Genomic DNA, 7,005 nt, shown 5'->3' with positions numbered 1-7,005 from the left:
TTTTGGGGCCGGGCCGGAAAATGGGTTTTTGAAATGGGTTTGGCTTCTTGGAGTTTTCGAAAAAACCCTTTTCGGTGTTTTCCCAAACTTTTTTGTTTTTCCCAAAAAAAGGGGGGCCCGTAAATTTTAGAAAAATCCGAAAAATTCGTTAATCCGGGGCCGGTTGTTTAAAAATTTTTTTGCCCGGGGGAAAACCACCGGAAAACGGGTTTGGGGTTTTACCCCCTCGCGCAAATTTTGGCCCCCAAAAAAACCCCTTGGAAAATTGCTTTTGCCGGGTTTGGACTTCAAAAATTTTGGATCTGGTTTTAACTTGATTTCTTCCCGGAGGGACGGCGTCAACCTTTCTCTAAAAAAGGTTCGACCTTTACCCCCAAAAACCGTTATTTCCCCCGGGGGGGTTTTTAAAAAACCCCTTTTCCCCCCGGTTAAACGGGCAGAATGCGTTTTTTTTTGCCCCGGGCTCCACTTTTGGGGACCACCGAGGTCTCCAAAAAGGCCGCCACAAAAAAAATTTTATTTCAAAAATCGCGCCCCCCTTCGTTTTTTAAAGGGGGTCAATCACCTTCTAATTTTTTGTTTTTTTTCCGCGGGGTTTTCGGTCTTCCAGGTAATATGGGGACCCAATTTTAATTAAAACTTGTTTAAAAAATTTTTTTTTCGCTTTTTTCCCGGGTTGGGAGGGAAAGGTTTGGAAAGGGGGGTTTAGGGGGGGTTTTTTTGTAATTTCCCCCTTCCCGGGGTTTTCCCTTTTTCGCGGCGTTTTTTTTGGGGGGGTTTTCGGGGTTTTTTCCTTTCGGTTAGGGGCGGAGGGGGGCCCGGGGGTTTCGTTCCAAAAAATTTGGGTTGGGGAAAAAAGGGATTTTTTTTTCCCCCCTGGGTTGAGGATTCGCTTGCAAGAGGGGCTTTTCCGGGGGTTTCCCCGGGGGGGACCCTACCCCGGGGGAAATTTCAATTGGGGGGAAAAACCCCCAGGGTTTTATGCTTCGCTCTGGGGGGTTTTTTTTCCAATTTTAATAACCGGGGGAAACCCTTTTAAAAAGGGGTTTTGTTTGCGAGAAGGGGCGCCGAGGGGGCAAAGGTTCCCGGTGAGAAAGGTTTTTTAAATTTCCCGCCCCCCCCCCGGAAAAAACTCAGTTTGGGAATGGTTTCCGGGCCCCGAAGGTTAAAATTTTTACCCGGGGAAAAAAAACCCTTAAAATTTGGGGGAATTTTTTTTTTTCGTTTTTTAAAAAAAAGGTACAATTGTTCTTGGGTTTTTCCCCCGGAAATTTTTTGGGTTTTTTTAAGGAAATTGGGGGCCCCCCTTTCTTTAAAAATTTTTTTCTTTAAAAATTCCTCCAAAAGGGACCCCGGTTGGACCGGGATTTAAAAAGGGATTTCTTCTCGTTCCCTGGATTTTTGGGGGGTCGGGGGAAACCCTTTTAAAGTTACCCGAATTTCCCCATCTTTTTTTCCCCCGCCCCCGGGGTTTAAAAAAAAAGGGTTTTAAAAACCCGATTTTTTTTTTTTAATAGGAAACCATTTGAAAGGGGGGTTTATTTTAAAAAAAAAATTTTAAGGGGTTTTTTTTAAAAATTTCCTTTCGGGGTGCGCCCCCTTTTTTCCGCTTTAAGGGTTTTCCCTTTTTTTTTTCCGATTTATTCAAAACCCGCCCGAAAAATTTCTTGGGGAAATTCATTTTCCCTGGCGGTTTTCAAATTGGGGGGGGGTTCCAGGGTGCGGGTTTTTTTTTAAAATCTCGCCCCCCTTTCTCTTTAAAATTTCCCCCTTAAACCTAAAAGGGTCAGAAAAGGCCTTTTCCCACCCGTTTTTAAAAAGGGAACCCAAAATATTTTATTTTTCGAAAAAAATTTTTTCGCCCAAAATTTTCCCCTTTCCCCTTTTCCCCTCTGGTCCGGACCCGTTTTTCCTTAACCGACTAAAATTCAAGCTTGGGTTTAAACCCTTAAAACCCATATTGCTTTTGTGCGATTCTGGCTTTTCTCGGTACTCGTTCCTTCGACTAGATTTATCGGACGGGTCGTTTGGGGAGAAGCCCTTTGGTGAAGTGTACCCGACCTTCCCGCAGGGCTCGATGCGTTTCCCGTCTCATTCTTCCGCGCGTTATTATTGTATTCGCGTTTTCTACACTCCTCGATTTCGTGTCCATTGTTTTTACAATAGCGACACCATTTGTTAAGGCGGTCATTTTGACGAAGAAAGAGCATTATTAGAGTTCGCGTTATTATAGGTTTGCCGTCTGTCGTTGTAGGCTGGACGATCCTCTCTTTCTCGCGTTACAGGGGGTCTCGCGTAATTGTTACGCGATAAATTATTCGGATAACGCTCTCGAGAATAATTTCCATTGCGCGGAATAGTATCAGTTTGCGCCTGGCGTGTATATTCATTACGTGGGGGGTCCGGTTCGCGACGGTCGCGCGGCTTATTTCGATCTCTGTCCAGCTCCTCTCTCTTTGCAAGTTCCTTTGCCCTTGCAAATGCCTCAAACGGTACGGAGAAAAGGCGTCTATCCATCTGCAGTCTGTACTGAAGAGGTAGACCGTCACAGAATGATCGTGCCGTGAGTTCGTCGATTTCGAGAGCAATTTCGTCGTTCACATTTCCCGTTGTACGGCGCTTGGCATCTAGGATCGCGGATCTGAGTTCCTTAACACGACTAATGTAATCTAACATATGCTCGTGTGGTTTCAAGTACACCGCCTTTATATTGATCGATTGTTTTCGCGGAGCCAAAAGCGTTATTGAGTAGGTCTATTAATTGTACGACACTTTCGCAAGGTTCGTCCTCGACGGCGTAATAGGCGCGTCCACGAAGTTTAGTTTTTAGCAGAGCAGTGAGGTTCCGCTCCGAGGAAGGAGGAATAATTTCCCGAGCGCGACGACATGCTCGCGTGAATTGCCCTAGTGGTACGTTATATCCGTCGAAAAAAGGTACAGATTCCGTTGCTTCGCGAAATGAGACCTTGGGGAGTTGAGGCGACTCCATATGTGGGCCGGGTTGCCCGTTTGAATCGTCGAGGGACAATAAGGGTTGTCCAGAGAGCCGTAGAGACGGACTGGTCTCTCTGCGGAGACGAGCTACTTCCCGGCGCAATTCCTCCATTTCAGCGAGGATGCTATCTTTTAACGCCGTCATTTCTCGAGGAGCGGCGTCCTCCGACGTTTTTTGCATTATTCCTCTAAGGGTTTGTTTCCAACTCGCGCTCTCTCTTATCCTGCTTTTTACGTTGGTCGGTTAGGTAGGCGGCTTCGTCTTTCAAACTATTTTCTTTAGACCTTAACGCGGCTTCCCTAGTCTTTAGTCTAGTCTGAGTTTCGGCTAACTCGGTTTCTCGTTGTTTTAGTTTCAACTGAATTTCAGCTAACTCTGCTTCGGAAAACTCTTTCCTCGTTCCCTCCTTTTCTACCGAATCTTCCCTTTCTCCTTGTTTCCGGCGCGTGTCAACCATAGCTCGGAAATTACGTATCCCACCGCTGTCACCAATTTTGTTACGTCCCGTTCGCAGTCGCGGCGTGTTATTCGCGAGTGTATGATTCGCGTTGCACGTACTCGAACTATTGCGCGAGACAACGTCGTATTACGGAAATTTTTCCGGGGATACCCACGACGAAGGGTTTTCCGACAAAGGTTGCACGATGCGGAGGAAAGGGAAAGAATGTGTTACCCTTACCTTAAAGTAGCAGTTACGGCGTGGAGCCTATCTGTAATTCTACAGTTATGATCGTGGTTCCGTCTTCTATCCTCGCCGGGACCCTATCTGGGTTACGCGAGTAGTCTTCGTATACAGACTCGCAAAGTTCGCATAGGTCACCCGCCCGTGAGAGGGTGAGGCGGTTGCTGCAAGTTCCGCAAACTATCCCAACTAATAATCCACCTATGGTTAGGCTATGTTTCCGGATCCGCGTCCAGAACAATTGAGAAGTTCGAGGTAACGCGGCGAAGCATGAAAGACAAAGAGCGGCTTTAGTTTCAAAATGGATGTACCCGATACCGACTTGACAGTAATACGGAGGCTCGAGAGGTATTAGGAGATTAACTCCTGGAAGAGGGGTTACACCTCTAAAGGGGATTGGGCACATCTATACTTGCCACGTTAGTTGTATTAAAAGATCATGCGTTGTTCGCTCGTAGATGGTTGATGAGACCGGGCGTTGTCGAGAGGTCGGTAAGTAAAGTGAGTCGATGTGGCGTCGATATAACGTCGGCAACTATCGGTAACGATCGTCGGTAAAGGCCGTCGGTATAAGCCGGTGGTAAATCGTTGGTAAGATCGTCGATAAAAGAACGTACGTCGGTATACTGTTGGTAAATCGAGAGTGTTCTTAATAGTTTATTGTTTAAATGACTACTTTGTTGTACGGATTTACGAAGTTATTTCTTGAGACACGAAGATTTTTAAAAGATTGAATTATTTGCGTTTTTCCGTGTTAGAAGTTCGAGAGTTGTACCGTGTGCAGTGGACGACCCTAGTTTTATAGCCTGACCCTTTTTTTATAGCTTCCGCAGTGACGATGGGAAAGAGGAAAAATGCGTCGGAGATTTTTCTAGAATGTTCTCTTCCACGTGGTAAAACCGTCTCTGAATTTGCTAACACGCGCGATTCCTCAGGTTAACATGAATTTCACTTACCTTTAGTAGCACTTTCTTGATCGTGTCGGCTCGTACCGTACTTGGAGGTAGTGCGTGCGGCGAGGATCGTTCACTGGGATGTTTGGCGGCGGCAGGCGTCGTGGTTGGAACGTTATTGGTATGCACTTCCACTGTAGGAGTTCGTCGCTCTTATTATTTTTAATGTTGAAAATGTCCTCGTATTCAGGATCGGCCTGATACTCCACTCCGAGAAATTGAGAGTATTCCTCGGTCGCTGATTCACGATAGAGTCGGTTTAGTTTTCGTGGTTGATTCTTCCTTCCCGCGCGTCGCGTCTTAGGCATATTGAATTTGATGCATCCTCTGAATGATTACTCAAATAAGGAGGGTTGATATGCGGCGGACCTCACTATCAATTCCTTATTTTGGCAAATGCTGAGAATGTTAATTCTAACTGTGATGAGCGGTGGTCCGCTCCAAAACAGTTTAAATTATTCTGAATTCAAATGCCGTATGATAGATTTAAACGCTGTCGTATTTTATCACGGGAGTGGAAGTTTTGAGGAGTACTGAACTGAACACTAGTTTTCACACATGAATACACTAATTTATTCGTATAGTAGTACAGGATTTGAAACTAGAACTTAGAATTTAGACTTAGACTTAGAATTTAGATTTTAGAGTTAGGATATTATACTTAGAGTTAGAATTTTAGAATTAGAGTTAGAATTTGGACTCAGAGTTAGAATTTAGAAGTGCGACTGTACTGTTCGGTGTCGCGCAGAGAACTGACGAAATTCGGGACTGTTCTGAGGTCCTTCGTTTCGGCGGCTCGGGCCTGCGGCGGCCTGGAGAGGGGGAACTCTCCGGAGTAGGGGCTCTCACCGTGGTGGGAGACCCTTAGGCGCTACGAAGCGCCACGCTTAGTTTCTAGGCGGAGTTAAGCGTCATGGCCGGCTTTGGCGCGTTTTTCAAATAATGTTTGATAGTTTTAGGATTTATTTCTTATAGATGGAAAAAAATTTACATACCCGGTGTTAGTAATGAAGCCGGACGTGACACCTGGTCAGGACGAAGTCAAGGGAAACCCTGATGGAGGTCCGTAGCGATTCTGACGTGCAAATCGATCGTCGGAACTGGGTATAGGGGCGAAAGACTAATCAAACCATCTAGTAGCTGGTTCCCTCCGAAGTTTCCCTCAGGATAGCTGGCACTCGGCCGTTCCGCACGGAACGCGCGCGAGTCTCATCTGGTAAAGCGAATGATTAGAGGCCTTGGGGCCGAAACTACCTCAACCTATTCTCAAACTTTAAATGGGTGAGATCTCTGGCTTTCTTGAATTATGAAGCCACGAGCATCTTCGGATCAGAGTGCCAAGTGGGCCATTTTTGGTAAGCAGAACTGGCGCTGTGGGATGAACCAAACGCAGAGTTAAGGCGCCCAACTCGACGCTCATGGGACACCATGAAAGGCGTTGGTTGCTTAAGACAGCAGGACGGTGGCCATGGAAGTCGGAATCCGCTAAGGAGTGTGTAACAACTCACCTGCCGAAGCAACTAGCCCTGAAAATGGATGTCGCTGAAGCGTCGAGCCTATACTCTGCCGTCAGCGGCAAGTGGGGCGGCAACCGGGAGCGGGCGTTAGTCTTCTCTCGCGTCGTCACGAAGCCCTGACGAGTAGGAGGGTCGCGACGGTGAGCGCAGAAGGGTCTATGCGCGAGCCTGCCTGGAGCCGCCGTCGGTGCAGATCTTGGTGGTAGTAGCAAATACTCCAGCGAGGCCCTGGAGGACTGACGTGGAGAAGGGTTTCGTGTTAACAGCCGTTGCACACGAGTCAGTCGATCCTAAGCCCTAGAAGAAATCCTATGTCAATGACGGCGTACAATATACTCGAGTGTCGAGAAATAATAATAAATATTATACGAAAGACACACGCCCGTCGGGCGAAAGGGAATCCGGTTCCTATTCCGGAACCCGGCAGCGGAACCGCATACAATTCGGGCCCTCGTAAGAGTGGTCGTCGGGGTAACCCAAAATGACCTGGAGACGCCGTCGGGAGATCCGGGAAGAGTTTTCTTTTCTGTATAAGCGTTCGAGTTCCCTGGAAACCTCTAGCAGGGAGATAGGGTTTGGAACGCGAAGAGCACCGCAGTTGCGGCGGTGTCCGGATCTTCCCCTCGGACCTTGAAAATCCAGGAGAGGGCCACGTGGAGGTGTCGCGCCGGTTCGTACCCATATCCGCAGCAGGTCTCCAAGGTAAAGAGCCTCTAGTCGATAGAATAATGTAGGTAAGGGAAGTCGGCAAATTGGATCCGTAACTTCGGAATAAGGATTGGCTCTGAGGAGCGGGGCGTGTCGGGCTTGGTCGGGAAGCGGGTCTGGCTGACGTGCCGGGCCTGGGCGAGGATGAAC

General features: G+C 47.5%; 2 pseudogenes; both read left to right on the top strand.

Annotated features, from left to right (window-relative positions):
* The first annotated feature begins 5,523 nt into the window (after nt 1-5,523).
* Nucleotides 5,524-6,866, top strand: LOC146724883 (large subunit ribosomal RNA; annotated as a pseudogene).
* The window catches only part of LOC146724882 (large subunit ribosomal RNA), a 2,477-nt pseudogene continuing 2,338 nt past the window's right edge, over nt 6,867-7,005 (top strand).

The sequence above is a fragment of the Nylanderia fulva genome, unplaced genomic scaffold (assembly GCF_048542155.1).
Source record: "Nylanderia fulva isolate GAGA-0341 unplaced genomic scaffold, ASM4854215v1 Scaffold112, whole genome shotgun sequence".
In the NCBI taxonomy this organism is placed as follows: Eukaryota; Metazoa; Arthropoda; class Insecta; order Hymenoptera; family Formicidae; genus Nylanderia; species Nylanderia fulva.
The sequence above is the reverse complement of the archived record's forward strand: the minus strand, read 5'-3'. Positions and strand labels throughout refer to the sequence as shown.